At 41.1% G+C, this 21030-nt stretch overlaps 1 protein-coding gene across 1 annotated transcript in view; it reads left to right on the top strand.

The window, feature by feature from the left end:
• Positions 1–3539: 3539 nt before the first annotated feature.
• Positions 3540–21030, top strand: part of grb10b (growth factor receptor-bound protein 10b) — a 71370-nt gene continuing 53879 nt past the window's right edge. Inside the window, exon 1 of the mRNA XM_068323197.1 lies at positions 3540–3813. The gene's annotated coding sequence lies outside the window, so the exon portion shown is untranslated. The remainder of the gene's footprint in view (positions 3814–21030) is intronic.

Here is a 21030-nt window from a genome sequence, read left to right as displayed (position 1 = left end):
GTGTGAGACAGCACAGCGTGATCCTGCTGTTGTCCTCCCACACATAAGCACAGAGGTCAGGACTGATGACCTTTTGAACTTCAGATTCCCATGACGTTAACCCACCTGTTATGTCTATCCAGTCTGAAATATCACATCAGTATGAAAAATGGTTGGTTGTTCATGCCCAGTGTCACTTATCTGACGGAACAGTGGGGCTAATTCCCTTACCCTACCTAAAGGTTATTGATAAATGCATGTTTAAGGTACCATTACTAGTTAGTATTACAACAACACATGAAGTTGCATGCTGTTATAAGCATAAGGTGTAATGCAACCCTTGCATAGCTCAGATGAATAAAAACACAAAGTTGGGTTAACCCTAAACCTAATCCCCTAATCCTAACCTTAACCAAAATTTTAACCCTTACCCTAATCCTTAACTCTAACCCCCTAACTCTGACCCCAAACCCTAACCCCTAACGCTAACTCTAACCCCCAAACCCTAACCATTAACCTAACTCCTAACCCTAACTCAAAGGAATAAAAACACAGTTTTAGGCTGAGACGGTTAGGGTAAGGGTTAGGTTTAGAGTTAGGGGTTAAGGGATTACGGTTAGGGTCAGGGGTTAGGGTAAGGGGTAGGGTTAGGGTTGGAGTTAGGGTTAGGGGCTAGGGTATTAGGGTAAAGGGTAGGGTTAGGGTTAACCCAACATTAACCCTAACCCTTAGGGTTAGGTTTAACCTAACCCTAGCCCTAACCCTAGCCCTTACCCTCACCCTAACCCTAACCCCAAGCCTAACCCTTAACCCCAAGCCCAAATAGCAAAAAGAAATACAAAATGGATGTGAAAAAACAGCTTGGGCCGTAGGGTACAATTACAATTGAGTTAATATTGAAACAACACATGACGTCACTTGGTGTCACAAGCATAAGGTGTAATGCAACCCTTACATTGGTCAGAGGAATAAAAACATTGGGTTAGAGTAAGGTTAACCCTAAACCTAAACCTAATCCTAACCCTAACCCCTAACCTTAACCCCTAACCCTTACCCTAACACGTAACCCTAACCCCCTAACCCTAACTCTAACCCCCTAACCCTTGCCCTTACCCTAACCATTAACCCTAACCCCTAACCCTGTGTTTTTATGCATTTTAGCTAGGGTTAGGGTCAGGGGTTAGGGGCTAGGTTTAAGGGGTTAGAGTTAAGGTTAGGGTAAGGGTTAAGGTTACGGGGTTAGGGTTAAGGATAGGGTTAGCGTTCAGGTAAAGGTTAGGGTTAACCCAACTCTAACCCTAACCCTATCCCTTAGGGTTAGGGTTAACCTGACCCTTACCCTAACCCTGACCCTGTGCTTTTATTCCTTTTACCTAGGGTTAGGGTCAGGGTTTTGGGTTAGGGTTATGGTTAGGGTTAGGGGGTTAGGATTAGGGGGTCAGGGTTTGGGTTAGGTGTTACGGTTGGGGTTAGGGTTATGTGTTAGGGTTAGGAGTTAGGGTTGGGAGGTTAGGGTTTGGTCTAGGGTTGGGGTTAGAATTAGGGTTAGGGCTAGGGTTAGGGGTTAGTTTTAGGGTAAGGGTTAGCGTAACCCTAATCCCCTAGCCCTAACCCCCTAACCCCTAACTCTAACCCCCTACCCCAAACCCCAACCATAACCCCTATCCCTAACCTTAAACCTAACCTCCGTAACCCTAACCCCTAACCCCAACCCTAACTGTAACCCAACCCTAACCCCTAACCCTAACCCCTAACCCAAATCTAACCCTCTAACCCTAACCCTAACCTTAACCCTATCCCTCTAAGCCTAACCCTAACCCATGACGTTTTCCCACCAGTTATGTCTATCCAGTCTGAAATATCACAGCAGTATGAAAAATGGTTGGTTGCTCATGCCAGGTGTAACTTATCTGATGGAAACGTGGGGCTAATTGTCTTGGTGACCATTACCCTACCTAAATGTTGTTGATAAATGCATATTTTAAGGTACAATTACCAGTTAATATTGCAACAACACATGAGGTTGCTTGCTGTCACAAGCATAAGGTGTTATGCAACCCTTACATAGCTCATAGGAATAAAAACACAGCAGTGCTGTGAAGGTAACTCTAGTGCAATGAGATTTGACCCCCACTTGTGCAATACAACATACTTCACAGCCATGGGTGTATTTATTTCTGATTGTGCCTGTCAGAGCATGGCTTCCAATAGAAGCAATGTCCTATGTTATAATCTCATGTTGTATTGTAATCATATCCTTTCCATGCAGCCATTTTGACTTGCCATTTCTATCCTGAAGTACTTTATGTACAACTGGACTGAATATGAACTGTTCTACTTTCTAAATAATAAGATAGTATACCCTGTTAATACATTGTACACACATTTTTATAAACCGTGTCACTTCTTTTAGTGACAGAGTCAAAATGATGTGGAAGCAAAAAACAATATGTTACTATAAATTATATTAAATCACTAAGTAGAGTGAACTGCTTTATTTCTTTACTAAGAACAAAATTTAAAATGAAGTTACAAAGATAAAGACATATTTAATGTCAACAAAATAAATGGAAATATCTGATTAGTCCTTATGACGAATGATGACGAATGCATCAACCTCCATGTTTGAAAAACACTAAGTTCTGTATGGGTTTATATTCATTTAATTCATATGTTCATTTATACACACAAACCTGCACTGACCTTTTGAACCTTTTCCATTTTGTTCCTTGTCATGTGTGCCAAGCAAAAACTTCTGCATGATGCAATTAATTGAAATGTTCTTGTCATAATAAACCTAATATTATCTAGAGTCATTAATCCAGGACAGACCATGATGCAAAGTCAAGTGACTTTGCATCATACCCTGACGCTGATGTGTCTACACCCCCAGAACTGACAAAGTAAGGCCTATAAACCTGTTAATAGACTGGTTTATGCTCTTTCAATGATGTTCATCCCCTTTATTCTGTAGTGACAGAGGAGATTAGGAAGGGAACAGATGTACACAGATAGATAGATAGATAGATAGATAGATAGATAGATAGATAGATAGATAGATAGATAGATAGATAGATAGATAGATAGATAGATAGATAGATAGATAGATAGATAGATAGATAGATAGATAGATTTTTAATTTTTAGATTTTTAATTAAATTTAATTTTTAATTTAGATAGATACTTTATTAATCCCATATAAGTATTAAATTGGCAGTCAATAAAAGAAGTAGAGGATAGTGGATTAAGGTTACACAACTTTAAGAAAATACCATTTGCAATGAGCGAATGCTTTGCATTGTCTCTTGAAAAATAACCTATTACAGGAATGTTGATAGCTTGAACACAAATCCTCCTAGATCTTCTAGGGTTTTTTTTGTTTTTTTTTCTCCAACCAATGTTGTTCCGTTTGTTTCCCCCCACAGGCCCTGAGTGTACGTTCCACGTCACGGACTGAGCGTATGATATCAGACAGCTCTTCAGGACGCGGCATCCCATGAACACGCCTTATTCCCACAAGACGTGAACGCCGCATTAATCGCCCCTCGCGCGGGGGCGTGGCCTTCTCTGAAGTGGGAGGAGTCGTATGCGCTTGTGCCTGCCTGTGTATGTGTGCGTGTTAAAGTGCGCGTGTCATCCCGGTCGCATCCGATGAGCTGCCTGCGGTCTCTGCGGCCACTTGTTTCGCCTCCTCCTCCTCTTCTTCTCGCCTTGTGTGTCTGTCCAGTCCGAGAACGATGACCGCCACGGCCTGAGTGTCCCTCCACCCCTACGCTTCCACTTCCGTATCTGTCTGGCGGCCGTCGCCTTGCGTTTTACTGATCTGGCCCTAAGGTGAGTGCACGTTGCCTGACAAGAGTCCGTTCCGCTCTCCCCGTTAAAGGACTACAAACAAAGTCCACGGGGGCGAGCGAGTGTGGAATAGAAGTTTGACTTGCTGTGGGGATGACACAGATCGGAACACATGCGCTCACTGTGCGTAAGCGCCTAATGGGACGTGGGTCAATGCCCCTCTATGACAACATAGCGACCAGTCGCTGAACTCTGAAAACAAGTTTATTCATCGGATCGGACAGCTACATATCCACTCGGGAGTGTTTTCTACACGTGGAAAGCTTCCGCCGTGGACTCTAATCGTGCCGACGAGCTGCGTGAATCTCTCGGAGCTTTCCGCGCTTTTCCCATCCTTTACTGTGATTACTGTAGTCTGTGTCGGGAACATTATTTTGGACCCAACAGCCCTCCTTGTTTACAATTGCGTAACAGCGGTCCACAGTGGCCCACAGCCAACTTTCTCTCCAGTAGGGCTCCCGCGTGGCGCCCCCCCCCCATCTCAACTCAATTCTGTGAGAGTTTCACCAGTCTGTCCTTATCGCCTTATCCTTTTGGCAGCGTTTTCTGTGGGGTGGGGGAAGTCATGAGTTTTCATGTAGTCCTGCTGCAGTGGTTCCCAAATGAACCCCAGTGGGGTGGCGGACCCTGTAGGTGTTAAAATAAAGATTAACATAGACCAACACCACGACAGAACACCATAACAGATCAACAATGGATGATGAAAATACAATAGGAGATTGTTGAAAAAAATTAGTATTGAGCACTGAAGATATGGAACAGTAAGAGAGCTCCCAGGTTCAGGTATGGCTCTGTGATGTCAGGAGGTTAAAAATACCGCAACTACCCACTCATTGTCAGGGTTTGCCACAATGCTGCATACTGTAACTGTAGATGCACCACTCCCATATTGTGTACACTAATGTGTATTGTTAAATTGATCATTTCTCCATTCTTTAAATGTGATGGTTGTTTTAAATGTCTCATGCAGCCTCTATGACCTAGGCAATAATACTTTACCTCAGTTATCAAATGTGTGGAGAATCTGTGGGTAATGATGTAGCTATAGAGAAAGCGTCTGATTAGTGAATATACCGAATGTGATCTTCATCTTTCTTCATGGACAGGATAATATGCACTTTCCATTTGGGCAGTCTTGCAGTTCACTTTCTTTACTGGCTATGTGTGCTCTTTGCAGAAGGTTGTAAAATCAACTAAATGTATGATTCTGGGAACTATTGACATTGGGCTGTTTGTTCCAGATGCAGATCAGGGCTCTCACTAGGAATATGCTGTAGACTGGAAGGAGGCTTTTAAGAAATGGTGCATATGTTATGATTATGTAGATAACGTCACAGCACATTTTCAAGGTAAAACATTTTAAAATTCTCTCCTGTTCATCTCTGTGGGTTACGCCTATATTTACTATTGTCAGCTGTACAGCAACAGCTGTTGATCTCCCATTACTATGGGTGGGGCCTTTGCGATAAACACACACTATGTTCAAGCTGTAAGCATGTGTGCAAGATATTTCTTTAATTAACATAGCATCCAAACTTTGTAAATCAACCCTCACAAGATTAACTGCTAGTACAAATTCCATGTATTAGGTATTGGTATGTACTAAATTTGGCACACAAGTTAAACCAGTGCCAACTAATGAAAGTACACTCAACTCGGCAGCATCTCTTGGAGAACATGCTGTAGTTAATTCCTCTGTATGTGAATATGTACACTGTGTGGTTTAGTGGCAAGTAGTTTAATCTCATGTACTACTTCATACAGTCCAGAACATGCTATATTTTTTTCTTCTCAAGCTTTTTTTTTCATAACTCTTTCAATTATATCCTTAGAGAATTTCTTTTTTTCCTTGCTCGTTCCCATTATTTCGTGCTTTCTTACATTTAATTATGATGTGGTTGCATCTCTGCACATTGCAAACGTTTGAGCTGTGGTTTCTTTCACCCTCTCATCATCAGTCCTGCTATTTGAAGTCCATGCTCAGTAAGCAAAGGCATGATGGTGCATGAACTCGGCAAGACTTTAGGCTGCCAAAAGGCTGCAGACTGCACATATTGATTGTAATTGCACTTACAATAAATTGTACTCAATTCACTTTGGGATCCAGGTATCTGTGTGTTTTGTTCTTTTGAGAAATATTCTGAATTGTCCCACTGCTCATCGTGATTGATGTTCTGATATTTGATGTAAAAATACACATAAGGTTGGATGCATGCAGGTCGAAAAAGTGACAGAGATACTGTATTTTCTGGTATTAGTAGTAAAAGAGCTTGCGGTCAGTCTCCAGGCAGCATTCCATTGGGTCTTGCGTCAGCCAGCAGTCATTCAGCACTGGTTAGTCTAGGCTTATGTGCTGTTAATACCCCCTCCCTGATGTCATGACACCATTAACCCTAGCCTGCTGGGGGACCACAGCCCAGTTCATGTCAGTTGACTGCCAGGATCTAAAAGCAGAGTAACTTCACCCTCTAAACCAAAAATGTTCAGCTGGTCTGTCAGTGGCCAGAAAGAGATCCACACATGTTAGAGATAACTAAATGTCTGAATTACTGAATTTCCCCTCGGGATCAGTAAAGTATATATCGATCTAAATGTTTTTTGCTTTTTATTTTCATAAGGTTTAGTTTGTACCAGTTGTGCTTTGAAGACCCTTAAACACTGAATAATCATGTTCTGCTCTGTGAGTACTCATTTCTAAGAACATAAATCCTTCCCAGAGAAAAAACCTTGTGGCATGATTGTCATACCTTGCCATCCATACTCCAAATATCGACTTGTACAATCCAGATTTTCACTGCTTTCCATAGCAGACTTAAGGTAATGCGAGGGTTACCTGCCTAACCACGACAGATATACCAACGCAGGCTTTCACTCTCAGGCGCCAAACGAGTCTGAAACCCAAGCCAGCATGTGAGGCAAGAATGTTGCCTTTATTTTGTGGGTAACTGAACACTTGAGGGACCATATGCTTGAGTGAGTGCAGGTCATGTGTTGAGGATGCAAGGTGCTCTGACAGATACGATCTTCTCTCAATGTGAAGCATTATATCATTGCTCTTTTGTTTTCTTGCCTTGTGTGTCTTCTCTGAACTTATCTCTGTCTTTGACCATCTGTCTATCTCATTGTCCTCCCCATCAACTAAATCTTATGCTAGTCCCTGTGTCTCTAGTCTTTATCTCAGTCTGTGTGCCTCAGTTGATCTGCTATGTGGAATGTGTAGAAATCAAAACAAACATGGTTAAAAAAGCTTTATTGGACATGTCACATGTTTAAGAGCAAAAAGAAATGGTAACAGGATTGCTTGGTGGCACAGTGGGCAGTACTGTTGTCTCACAGTGAGACGGTTCCGGGTCAATTCCTTCCTGTGCAGTGGTTGTATGTTCTCCTCGTGTCTGTGTAGGTTCGCCCTGGGTTTTCCAGTTCTTCCCACCATCAAAAACATGCAGCTTAGGTGAATTGATCACACTAATTTATACATGGTGTGAGTGTGAGCGTGTCTGTTTTTTTGTCTTCCTGTGGCCCCACTATGAGCTGGCATCTTATCCAAGGTGTATGCCACCTCTTGCTCGCAGCCAGCTGAGACAGGCTCCAGCTGAATCAGTTTTATTCTCAGAGGTGTAGAGCCTCAGCCAAGCTTTAAGCCACTGAGGTATTCCACTGCGCTTATGCGAATGATGCATTGGTGTGCTGACTGGTAATCAAAAGTCCAACACGCCCCTCTAAGTTTGATAACTTTTATTTCCATTAAGTTTCTCAGTTAACTCAACCAATAATTCACATCAAATAGCAAAACATTCAGAGCTCAGCATTAGCATCAGTTAATGCTTCAGGACAGAAACCTAACCTGAAAACATGGTGCCTACCTATCATTTGGCTCCTACAGGGGACGACCTGACAACAAATCAACACATAATGAAATTAGGATGGTTTAATTTTTAGTGAAGTCGTTCTTGATTATATGTCGGTATTTAAAAAAAATTGTAATCAAGTTTATGTCATTTCACTTGACTCATCTGTAATCCACAAGTATTGGACTCTTAAAATCACTAGAAAACTGTTTAAAACACATATCATGTTACTGTACAATAAATATGGACAAAAACACATGTTAAAATACGTAGGTATTGTTCCAGTATCTACTGCTAAGTGTCACTCATAATTTACGCGATTACTTTGAATTCATAATACTTTACGGTAAGATTTGCTACTAAAATTTTATCTTTGAGAAGAATAAAACATTTCAAGAAAATCTGGACCAGTTTTTAAATGCGTCCAACAACAGCCAGACTCTGTTGTTGATGTTACTGTAGCATGTAGCTTAACTTTAGAGTGAAGGAAGATGAAGAGGAAGTAGGAATTATTATTGGTCAGAGGCAGCATTGTCAGAGAGATGGCGCCACCACCACTATCTTCACTAGCCTTTGCTTTATCTTCCATGATAAACAGTAAAGTATCGAGGGCAGGAATCCAGACGTGCTAACATACTTAATAAAGAGACAACAATAAATGAGAACAAGATGGGGAGTTGAGTATTGGAGATGTGCGAACTCAGTGGTGCTGCTTGGAAGGGGCTGTGGCAGAAAGGGCAACTGCAGCTCAACAGTCGGATATGACTGCACACGTTCTTTGTAACTCCAAATGTTCCTGAGTCACATGTTTGTAAGTTGAGGACTGCCTGTAGATATTTAAAGATTTTTGTCATGATGGAAAATGGTAAAGTATACATAAAAAGGTGACTTTGTCAGACTATTGTAACCCCCCCCTCCAGATATTGATATTGAATTTAGACACACTTGAACACCCCATACATATTACAACTTCCTTTGGATCCATTAAGAAACGAGCAAGTCTATTGACCTGATGGGCCTTCCACCAGGCTTGTAATGAGGTAAGGAAAACAGTGGTATAGTCACAAGGATAATTTAAATAGATTCCACACTGACAATAAACATGAATGTATCATGAGTTTCATATTCATGTGTGAAAGTCTTGTATAAGATGTTATCTTTTAGTATTTGGCTTTTTTTTAAACAACAGAGGCTTTTTCTTCTTTAAAAAAATCATATTCAGTTTTTGTCCGACTGTTGGATTAAAAAGTGCAGTAGTTGAATTTCTATTCTATCATCAAAAACGAGGTTAAATGAGTGACTTGATAGTATAAGGCCAGTCTGATGTCTTCCAATTTTCTTCTTCTACCCTGGATGAAGGCTTTTTGCTGCCCTCTACTGTTTTTTTTTATATCAATGTTCAATCAATGTTGGGTTGTTATCTATTCTGTGTTCATTTACCATCAGTTTCTTTACCGCGGAGTAAAAGCACTTTGTCCCAAGTCTAAGATGCTATGCCTGTTTTACACTAAAAGTGGCGACTTTTGTTTTTTCAATTGAAATTACAATTTACAAGATGTAGTGTCATAAAGGTACCATTTGGTACTTTAATTTTAGTTATTGATATTATTATTGATATAAAACAGTACTTTTGGAAGATAGCATGGCACAGGCCTTTCTATGGTTTTACCATCCTTCAGTTCTTTCCAAGAATTGGATCTAGTGTGACAGTTTTGTGTTTTTTTACAGCATTAGTCATTGAAATAACTTAGGTGGGAACCAATAGGTGTAAGAAAAATGAAAAAGACAACTTATCCAATGTAGTCCTCTTGGCCAAAAATTGCAGCAAACTTGTGCACAATCACAATTGCTGCTAAGGTCTGTCCATTCATCTATGTCATTGCATTCGAAACAGTTCTCCCAAGCACCCCAATGAAATATTCATCCAATTAGGCACTGTCAGTGTTTCCAAAAGGCCTTTCTCTCATAGACTGATGCTATTCAGTCTTACCCTGCATGACATCAGGCCTTCTCTTGTAGCCCCACTTTACGCTGCTGCTCTCAAATAATGAAAGCTGCCAATTAATGACGAATCAACATGTGCAAGAAGCAGATCCGGTGTTGATTGACTACCATCTAATCTGCTGATTAAAACAGAAGACAGATTTGCATTGTTTGACTCTCTCCATGTCCTTGTGGTGCAATTCTGCAAACAAAACTGCTCACAAACAACCACAAAATTTAAGTACTGTCAGGCGATTAAATTTTTTTATCTAATTAATTACAGGATTTGTAATTAATTAATCTACAGTATTTTCCACACTATAAGGCGCACTAGACTATAAGGCGCACCCTCAATAATTTATTTTATAATTTATTTCATATTTAAGGTGCACCGGATTATAAGGCGCACACAATAAAAAATGAATAAAATTTATTTGATTAACTGCACCGGCTGTAGTTGCGCAATCCATCCACTAGATAGACCCGCGCTGCTCAGGCAGTCATGATTGCATTTATGACTTCCTGACTACCTTTGAATGGCCCCTATTGTTATGTCAATAAGCCATTCTGAGCCTCATCAAGGAAACCTGAGGCCTGTACCATAAAGTTGTATTACGGTTTAGCGAGATAATTCCAGGCTTAACCCTAACTTTTCAGTACCATAAAGGTGGCTGACTTTCTATCCGGCTACGTTGTCACGGTAACCTATGCTGAACACCTAACCTGCTCCGGAGTAGGATAAGTTCAGGATAAGAGCTCAGCGGGTATAAGAGCCCCACCTACTGACCAATCAGTTCTCTTGGAAAATGGGCTGTCCGTTTTATGAGAACCCCGGTGAATCTTGGTGCACAGCTTGTGCACCAAGGGCAAGGGGTGCTCAGGCGCGAGAGAATATTTAGAGATCACTGTAATCCGTTCGAATTGCCTGAACTGTACGAAAGGTACAGGTTTTGGGGAGAGGGGTTACATCTGTCAGCTGCTGGAGCCTTACATCAGTAATGTAACGCACCGCAGCCACGCGCTGAAAGTCCCGCACACAGTGTGCATTGCACTGAGGTTCTTTGCCACAGTTAATATATTTCTTAGTGATGTTCGCAATTATTATGATGTCCTTAAATCCCTTGTTGGATGGGTTACAAGCAAGCCACAGATAAAATGCCATTAATCAATTATTTGTTTAAGTAAATCATGGATTCATTCATTCATAGGTACTTTTATGTATTCTGTTGGCGATGCTGAAAACCTCGGGAAGAACACAGTATGTAGAGCTATTCATAAAGTCGCGGGGGCTACAATCACATGCCATAACGAAAAATGTCGTACACACATTTATGGAACACAAAAATGTTACTGTAGTCAGATATACGAGTGCAGTCATAGTGGGGAAGTAATATTATAAGGGCACTAACTTCCGCATTGACACAGTCGGCGATTTTGTGCCAGTGATCCTTGCGCCGTTTGGCAGCTGCAACTGTGTTGCTTTTTGCCTGGAATATTGATTTGTATTGCTCGTATTTATTAATTATTATTGTTTGCTCCTCCGTTGTGAAATATGTGGCTCGGGCCGGTTCGTTGCATGTTTGCGATTGGTCGCATGCAGCAAACTCCACCCTTTTTATGTGAGCGCCCACAGATCTAGAGTGGACATGCCTGAATTGAATTAGTGAGTTGATAGCCGGCTTTATGGTACCGAAAATCCGGAGGGCGGATGTCTCGGTAAGTGAAGCAAGCCCGGCTAGGTTCATCAAGCTTTATGGTACAGGCTTCAGATCACTTGATCACTTTGCCATCTTAGAAAGAAGTCAACCCGCATATTAAAAAACCTGACATTAAAAACTGGTTAAATTCATTACGAGTGCAGTCAGTGCGAACAGAGCGGATTATTTCCTGATCTGAAGTCCGAAGCAGATATTTAAGCTCTGACGTTTGTCTTCGTTTATTAATTAAATATTGTTTCGATCGATCGGTAGTCCAGTCGGAGGTGAGGTGCAGCTATTTGCTGCTGTATGTCCTAAACAATTTTTTAACTAGTTTTTAATGTCAGGCTGCTAATATACTGGAAAATATGACGCTGTTTTACTCCTAGAACTGACTTTAACGTCGGTGTCTCACCGCCGTGAATCTCGCAGCACGTCGCTTCAGACAGAATACACAAACCTGAATGCGCCTCTCCGCCGCCCGCCCATAGCTATCAACTACATTTGTAAATCAATTGCAGCACACCCGTTGGCACCTTTGTCTAGCAGTGACTCTGCTCTTGAAATTTCAGAAAAGGCTGGAAGTTCAGCTTTGAGGGTCTTTCATTCACCTTTATGCCAGTTTCTCCGTGTGTTTCCACAGACTAATAGAATGGACTGTTACTAGATTCCAGATGACAGCACAATGGCATTTTTAAGAACAGTTGAGTTTAAAGTAGGTTATTTCCGACACCAAATAGTTAGGAAATACTGAGATCAGTCAGTCAGTCAAACTTTATTAATAGAATTGTTGAAAGTTCCATATGTTTTCATCGTAATCACTGGTGCTCCTACAGTCTGCTCTACCGTCTGAGAGCAGCTCAGTCAGAGCTGGGACTTCGCTGACGCACTTTGACTATCGTTGTTAGAGGGCGTAGGCCCGAGTGCCTTGTGAGGGGGCTACTCTGGTGGCGGAGTGCAGCATGACTGGCGGCCAGACTGCCGGCTTTTTTTCAGCGATCATGTTTTTAACCAAAATTAATATGAATATTAATCCATATATAAGACCCACCAGATTATAAGGCGCACTACGGGTTTATGAGAAAACTTTAGGCTTTAGGTGCGCCTTATAGTGCAAAAAATACGGTAATTAATCGCATTTTAATCTCATACCTGCTAAAGGCCCCCAAATAAAGAATTTGAATTCTAGGACATTACAAAACTGTAGTGCATGACTAATCAATAGAATGCACCGAGAAAAGATGATTTGAAATCCACATTTTTATTGGTTAAGTCAGTCAGTCAGTCATTTTCATATTACCACCGCTACATCCGCCACAGCGGGTCACGGGGAGCTGGAGCCTATCCCAGTGGCATAGGGCGTGAGGCGGGGGACACTCCGGGCACGACGCCAGTGCACCTCGGAGCTACACACAAAGACATACAACCACTCACACACACACTCACTCCTACGGGGAATTTGGGACCGGCCAATCAACCTGAAGTGCATGCTTTTGGAGGTGGGAGGAAGCCGGAGAACCCGGAGAGAACCCACGCAGACACGGGGAGAGCATGCGAACTCCGCACAGAGCGGGACTCAAACCCGGGTCCGCCGTGTTGTGAGGCGACAGCGCTGTATTGGTTAAGTGTGCCTTATAAATGAAATTCAAAACAAAAAAGGCCAAGCATCTCAGCAAACCAATTAGGCACCCGGTTAAATAAAATAAATACAATTCAGAAATAAAATAAGGCTGAGTCTCTAATAGGCACATAAGCAGACTTTCAAAATGAATACTAAAGCTGACTCAATACAGCAATTCAAAATGAATAGTATAACATGGCTCTAAATAAGGCAACTAAATAGCAAGATGCCAACAGGCTTTTCGTTTAAAACGGTAAGCTAACGTTCAACTCTGTGTCCTTGACATGTTTTGCATTTAAATGATACGTTGGGCTGGAGCTGCTTCGGTGTTATGAAAATTCTCTTTTACAAAAGGTACAAATAATATTATTATTATTATCATTATTATTACTACTAATCATAATAATATAATAATAATGATGATGATGATGGATTAGATTTATATACCACTTTTCTGGACACTCAAAGATGCTTTACATCGGCTGTATTATTCATTCACCCCTGATTCATACTTGGTGATGGTAAGCTACGTGTGTTTTTAGTCACCTTGGTTTTGACTAGTGGCGCAGTAGGAAGTGACGTCACTGCAGCCTATGGGTCACTCAATGGGCCAAATTTAAAATGCTTGCGCATTGACTTGCCACTCGCGATTAATTGTGTAAATTTTTGTAGCGCGTTAATTTGCAGCGTAATTAATTAATCTAACGCGTTAAAGTGACAGCCCTACAGAATTTGTCACTTTTTCATCTCAATTGTAAGACAGTTTGTTAGTTGCAGCTTAAGTAAATCAAGTAAAACCTTTTCAATGCACAAAAAGATTTAACTTCAGGTTTCCTGTCAAATTTTGTTCACAAAATGAGTTTATGTTTTAGTTAACATTTTGCCCTTTGCTGAAATAATCCAGAAGAAATTACGTAAGTCAAAAAGTACGTAAGTAGAGATGCTTTTTCCATGCAAATGGCCTAATTTATTCCAAGCCCACAAAAATGCCGACATGTTTTATAAAGCTTGTTGCGGGGGGGCGGGGGCGTAGGGGGATACCCCCCCACAGGGTGGCTACGGGGAACTTCCCCCGGGAAATTTTTTAGATAAATGGGGATGTTTTCCTGCATTCTGAGGGAAAAATCTTCTTTTCAGTTTACCTACAAAAATACACTAAAGTCAACAGTTCAAGCTTAACTATTTTATGCAGGTATAAATGTGAGATTCAACAACTGAACAATTAAGTTTTAGCCTTTTTTTCCTAAAAATAAGAACGCCACTGTGGCTACACAAGCTGAAAATCTTGTAGCCATGTGGAATTTACTTCGCCTATGGCGATGTGGCGAATGGCTAGCGCAAGCCCAGACCTAACAGGAAAATTTTAAATGGACAACATGATTATTGTACAGATGATCACGAAGATGACAATGGGAGGCCACACTAAAGTTCATTCATTCCTCTTCTAGACCCGCTTCATCTGCTGTTGCAGATTGCGGGGTGCTGGAGCCCTTGAGCGGGTAGTGGCTCCCTCTCCTCCAGTCCAGAGAGGAGAGGTGTTACTGGACTGAGTTCACAGTAGTTTTTAGAGATTAGTTTATTTGCGGGGTGTGGTACTTTAGAGAAGGCTGTGACTTTTACAGTTTTGAAATGGACCTGTAACACATCTTTGTCACGTCAGTCTCAATAAAAAAATTTATTGAATAGGATGAGTTGTGTGCTCTTTCTGAATAACTGATACCAAATGGCTGGACAGTCTTAAGACTCGTTTACCAACAATGAATTGCTGTCAGTGGCTTATAACATGATTTTGAAATTGTGGATAGATAACATTTGAAAATTACAATTTAACCATGGGTTATTTTGGTATGTCAATTATATAATTCTTTGAATTTGCAACGTTCAATTTGGTTTTTGTAAAGGCAAAACTTTAATTTTGAAATGGCCCCAGTTATTTTTTGAGCCATTCAGGGGTACATGTGCCAGTGTGTTTTGTATCAGTGGCCTGCTGCATAATACAAGTGAGTTTGAACTTGAGGTTATGAACTGGTGGCCAGATATTGACAAGAAATTTTAGTAGGCCAGACAATCCCAGGAAGGTTCACTTCTATTCCATGTTTTCTCCAGTTGTGGAGAACGGCTCTTGCTGTGATTTGATGGTGTCCCAACACCTTAGAGATTGTTTTTTGCCCTTTACCTTCCTGATGTCAATGACTTTGTTTCTCATCTGTTCTTAAATTTAAGATTGTGTCATGATGAGTTGCTTTCAAGATCTTTGAGTCTTGTTCACTTTGTGATACATTACATTACATCACTTCTTAATTCAGTCAGTAGAAATAATGCTTGGATGTGGCGACCTCTGCCCTTGGGTGTGGCTGATAATGCACTTTCTTTCTTGACACTAGATGACAGCTGGAGGCATAAAAAGGTCTCATTTTGACCTTATGATACCTGGGTAGGAAATTTACCATCACTTTGTATATCTCTGTGTTTTTTATGCCCAGTCACTCTCTCTTTCTCTCTCTAAAGAGGAAGGAGTGTGTGGCATCTCTGTGTGTCTATTCACTCTTTTTTTTGCTCATTTATACATTTGTACACGCTTTTGTGTACCATAATTTAAACATGGTTACGTTTTGGGGAGTTTTTAAGAGGAATACATGCATGCACATTCACTCTGTTTTTTTGTATTTTTTGTATGTGTCTTCACTTTCAGTTAGCGACAGTTAAATAGCAGTTGTGTTCGGTAGTTAGTTTGGCTTCTGTTTTGTGGAGATCAAGAAGCAATATGGTAGCCACAAGATGGGCAACTTGGGGGTTGCCCAAAGAGGGAAAAGCCTCACTGGCACAGCTCACTCGCCAGCATGGTATCAAGCTGACCCCGCCTCCCACCTGCTCGGTGGGGGAGGTGTGTTTAACGATGGGAGAGCAGGTTGGGACGACAGCCTTAAAGCAGGCTCCCAAATGAAGTTGAAAAGGTACACCAGGTAGTTGTGAGCGGGGTGGTGATTAGGAATACCTTCATCCCCGTCCTCCCCCGGCTAACCAGATTAAAACTGTGGTCATATCGAACATACTGTTATAATAATGTATATAAGTTATCTCATATTTACTCTTTTATTTTCCTTTATTCTTTGTATTACAACCCATGACCATATTGATGTTTATATCTGTGTGTAAGTGCCTTGCTTTGTATTGAGTTCGTCTTTTCAGGGAGACAACAGCAGTAATGGGATCACTGGAGTAATAGCAGAAGGTCCCTTGAGCAGGATGTGACCTCTGAATTGCTAATAAGGAATGTCCGTGGTTGTTGTCTTTAAAGGAGAGGATGCTGTAAACAGAATGATTTTATTACTCTTTTATGTCATCATGCCACAGGTGTTGTTTTACTGTTGTTTCTCTGCCCCTCATCCCTTAGAAAAATAATGGAAACCGGGAACTCCCCTAGTGAATAAAGGAGAGGGTTCGGCAGAGACATTTTGAGAATGGGTTGGAGATCTGTAACTGAGCACATCTCTGTCCGTTCTCCTCGCAAGCAAAAAATACAAACTGTTGTCTTCTCCTTTTTGTGAGTGTGTTTTAAATGTTCTAGGTTGGTTGAACCTGACACATACCTCAGCTACGAGGCCCTGGAGAGGGAGCTGCCGCAACATGGTTGGCTCCTGAGTCCTATAAGTTGGTTCCCGGTCGGGAATACCTCTCATGCATGTTACACCTTCTGGAGACAGGTTATGATGATCCTTAATCGGATCAATGAAGAGCTGACTATTATGCTCACGTTTCAAATTGATAACTATGATTACACGGTTTATACCACCAGTGAGGGCATAAAATGTTTCCGGTGCGGATGAGAGGGACATCTCTTGCGTCACTGTCAGAAGGGAGAGGATGAGCGCTGGTCGTCGGCTGCAGTGGGGCAGGTGGCTGCAACCGCAGGGGGGGCGGTGGCCGAGGCTGCTATACAACTGGCTGCTGTGGTTGCCGCGGAGCAGGTGGTTGCAGCTTCTTATGCAGCTGTGGCGGCTTCCAGCACTGTGGCTCGGGCTCTGAGGCTTTGTGGATTTCCGACCCTATTCCCTGCCGGGTTGCCGGCTGCCGACCCGTAGCCGTGGAATGACACGCAGGATACATGTGACAGCGCAAAGGTTAAACAGCTGGGGGCCGCAATCCCTGTAGTGGCTTCCAGTACTGCGGTCAGGATTTCATAATCTCAGCCTTGTGAGGTTCCAACTCCATCCCCCGCTTAACAAAGGTTAAACAGGACACGGATGACAGCACAAGGATGGACAGAGTGATTTGGTGAAGGCTGAAGGGGCCAGGGAGAAAGCTGCCAGGATTGTAGAGTCTCAGCTGGAGAAGGAGGAAGTGAATGATATTGTGATAGATGAGGAATTATTAAAGATAGTTCTTAAAAGGAAACTCACTAACGCAAGAATGAAGAAAGCGAAGAAAATTGCTAAAGAAACACCTGAGACACCTACTGATACAAGTAGCTCTGAGAATGAAAAGTTTAAAGAAGCCATTACAGAATTATTTTTTTTTTTTCCACAAAAGATTTAAAAAAAACTCCTACAAGTCACAAAAGGTTCAAGGGCCAAACTAAAATGTCTTTCCGGACCTCAACATGTTTCAGGTTAGCGTCAGTTTTTATTTAAAGAATCCAGAAGGAAGTGACCAACCAGTTTTTACGGACCAAGAAGATTTTAGATTGAAGAAACTAACGACAAAAAGGATGATTGTAGAGAACAGTTGGTTGTTTTTTTAAAAATTTTGTCTGCCTTTTTTTAAAACCTGTGTTTTTTTAGTTTGATAAATGTTTAAATGTTAGATGTTTTCTTTGTTCAGGAAAGACAGTACTATTAAAATTCCTACCATTGTTTTTGAGATGTAAATTCCTTTGTGCGTGAATGTCTTGGATTTTGAGTCAGCATGATTATCTTGTAATTTGGCTTTTATGAATAAACGTGCCTTTAAAAATAAAAATCTCTCTGTCTCTCAAACTCTCACACTCACGGACACACAGTATAAGTAGTAAGTAAAAGTACGTACACAAACATATTTCCTTTTAAGAGATTTTTGAAAAAGGCTCCATGTTAAAGACGGTAAATGAATGTTTGATTCAGAACATTTTCCACCATTTAGTGTTCTATACCACGTTTCATGAAAATCCATTAAGAAATTGCATAACACTGCTGACCGTCCAACCAACCAAACATTGCCTCTTGGCTGAGATAATTTTATACACTGGTAAAATACTTGGCACAGATGCACATATGGTACCATCTAACACAGTGGTTTTTGGTTGTGATTCCATGTTCGAAAGGCAAGTTTGTGTCAGAGTTACTTTGTTATAAATTTGATAAAAACATGACCTTAGCTGTTCACTGAATGATAGATAGATAGATGGATACTTTAATAATCCCAGAGGAATTTGCATATATCCACTGCTCAGGCGTTACATAACAAATAATACTGGATAAACACCAGGAGAAAAAGAAACACATCACAGGACATACCACAAGACATACATTACACTAACAGACAGACACATGCAGCACTAACAGGACTTATATACTAAACTATAACTAAAATATAAACAGTATAAAATTTAAAAATATTACAGTATTAAAATATAAACAGTATAAAATAAAATCTAAACAGTATAAAATTGAATTAAAATATAAAACAGTATAAAAAATAAATTATATATATATAAACAGTATAAAATTAAATTTAAATTAAATTAAATCCATTTTCAACCCCGTGCAGACCTCGCCACCTCCCCCCCCGCTCCTCCTGAGAGAGTCATTGTACCCCCTGATGGCACGGGGCACGAAGGAGGACCTCAGCCTCTCTGTGGAGGTGTTGTGTGACAGCAGTCTGCCGCTGAAGGTGCTTCTCTGCTGGGAGAAGGTGGTGTGTAGGGGGTGCCTGGTGTTGTTCATGATAGCCTTAATTTTAGACATGGTCCTGCTCCCCAGAACTGTCTCCACAGAGTCCAGGCTCAGCCCGACCACTGAGCCTGCTCCCCAGAACTGTCTCCACAGAGTCCAGGCTCAGCCCGACCACTGAGCCTCATGACGCCTGCTTTGTTAATGTGAAAAGGCCTAAACTTATTGTAAATGAGTACACAATCCATATCAGTAAATCTGGAGTGTTGATACAGTATTGTCTTTGTTTTAATTTAATGAACAATTTCTACTGTCAGACTGTTATGTGGTGTTTCTATTGTTCCAAAGAAATTATGTTGTTGCTTTGATAACAACAGGATAGTTATCAAAAAATCAGATATTGCAATGATTTGCTTGGTGGACTCCAGTGCAGACTGGCTGGAGAGTAATCAAATGGAGTTATTGGTCGGGCTGCAGGGAATGGAGATTTGAAGTAGGTACATAAAGACATTGAGTATGTAAGATGGCAAGGCATGGGGCAAATGAGCTTAAAAGCAAGGTTGATGAATGGGACAGCTTGATGTTTACTGGCTGGGCCTTCAAATGGACTTGGGTCTGAGACTGGGTTGTGTGGTCAGCAATGAGTATGATTCCGATGCACAGGAAAAAAGAAAAGAACTTGCCATGCCACTCATGTCAGAGGAATGCAATAAAACATGAGGGAAAAGCAGGGCCACAGCTGTGATGTTGACTGACTTGTGCACAAGTTTATGCTGCTGTATGTTTCTGGATACTCCACTAAACAGTAAATCTCTGTCCGCGTAGAATGTTTTTCCTTTAGGAATGGACAGTCATTCTTGATGGATAGAGCAGTGAATGCCTTACAGAATCTGCAGAGACTGGGAGGAAGGTACTTAATGAGAGAAAGAAGAGAGATGAGGAAAGATAGACTGACAGGCAAACAAGACCAACATACAGGTTAAAAAATGAAACCTAAATCTGCTTAGTTTATAAGGCATGTTTAGCATCAAAGCTTATAAGACATTTATGTTTAGGGTTGTCTGTGAAGTTGGAAATTTAATATTTCTCTTTTACCCTGTAAGTTTTGTCATATTGCTCATTATAAAAGCTTACACACTTATGCCATTAGTTGAAATGGAAGGCCATCACAACCCAAATAAAGTAGTGTATTTAAAACTGTAATGAGAGTTATTAGGTATAATTCTAAATGCACATGTATGGTTTTGCAGAGAAACACCTTTGCATGTTTGTCTTAAAGTTTGGATTTTCTTATTTGCTTTTTTGATCAGCACATTCCTTCAGTGTTTATGGTTTTACTTCCTGGTGTTGATCTCAAACAGAAGTACAGTTCTACAGCTCCTAAAGTCCTCTTAACGTCCATCTTTGGTCTGGTGATCTAGCTGACTGGCCTCTGATCCTTCCACCATGCAGATTTTCAGGGAAATGTTTCTACAGCTTTAATTAGGCTTTACTTTTAATAGCCCAGAGTTCTGGTGATCGCAGGCCCTGCCTTTGGCCTTGGGCAGGGCTTATCACCCTGTGATGTTAAAGCTGGACCCTTGAAGTGTAAGCACATCTATCAGCACATTAACCCCAAGACAAACTAAGAATGTCAGCCCACTAGTATATGTCAAAGACCAGGTACAAAGGCATCATGATGTCCTTGGTTTTAGTAATTCCACAGCTTGAGGGAAGTAGAATGAGGCAAATCCTTGTTATTCCCATTAAGTTAAAGATGAGCTTCACCTCAGTGATGACTCAGCACGAAGTATAACGCTGAAAGCTCAAAGTGCATACCTCTCCCAAAGCCATAGTGGCCTGTGAGCAGTGACTTTGGTGGTTTACTATGATTATTTTATGGAACTTTACAATATATTCATTGACACTAGAATGTGGAGTGAAACTGAGCTTTGAGTGGAGGAAACCCAGTAATGTCTTTTTTCCTCATTCATCAACTCTTCAAAGTACTCTTTCCATCTCCCCATCATACTACCCTATCCTGCATCACTTCATCAAAGTCCAACCAGAATTTCTCCTTCTCCGCCAGCTCACATCCTACCTGTGGAGTATACCCACTAACAACATTGAACATCTCACCTTCTATTGCTAGCTTCAGACTCATCACTCCACTGACACTCTTTTTACCTCCGGGACATTCCTAA

The sequence above is a fragment of the Antennarius striatus genome, chromosome 9 (assembly GCF_040054535.1).
Source record: "Antennarius striatus isolate MH-2024 chromosome 9, ASM4005453v1, whole genome shotgun sequence".
Lineage (NCBI taxonomy): Eukaryota > Metazoa > Chordata > Actinopteri > Lophiiformes > Antennariidae > Antennarius > Antennarius striatus.
This window is presented reverse-complemented; position numbering and strand designations above follow the sequence as displayed.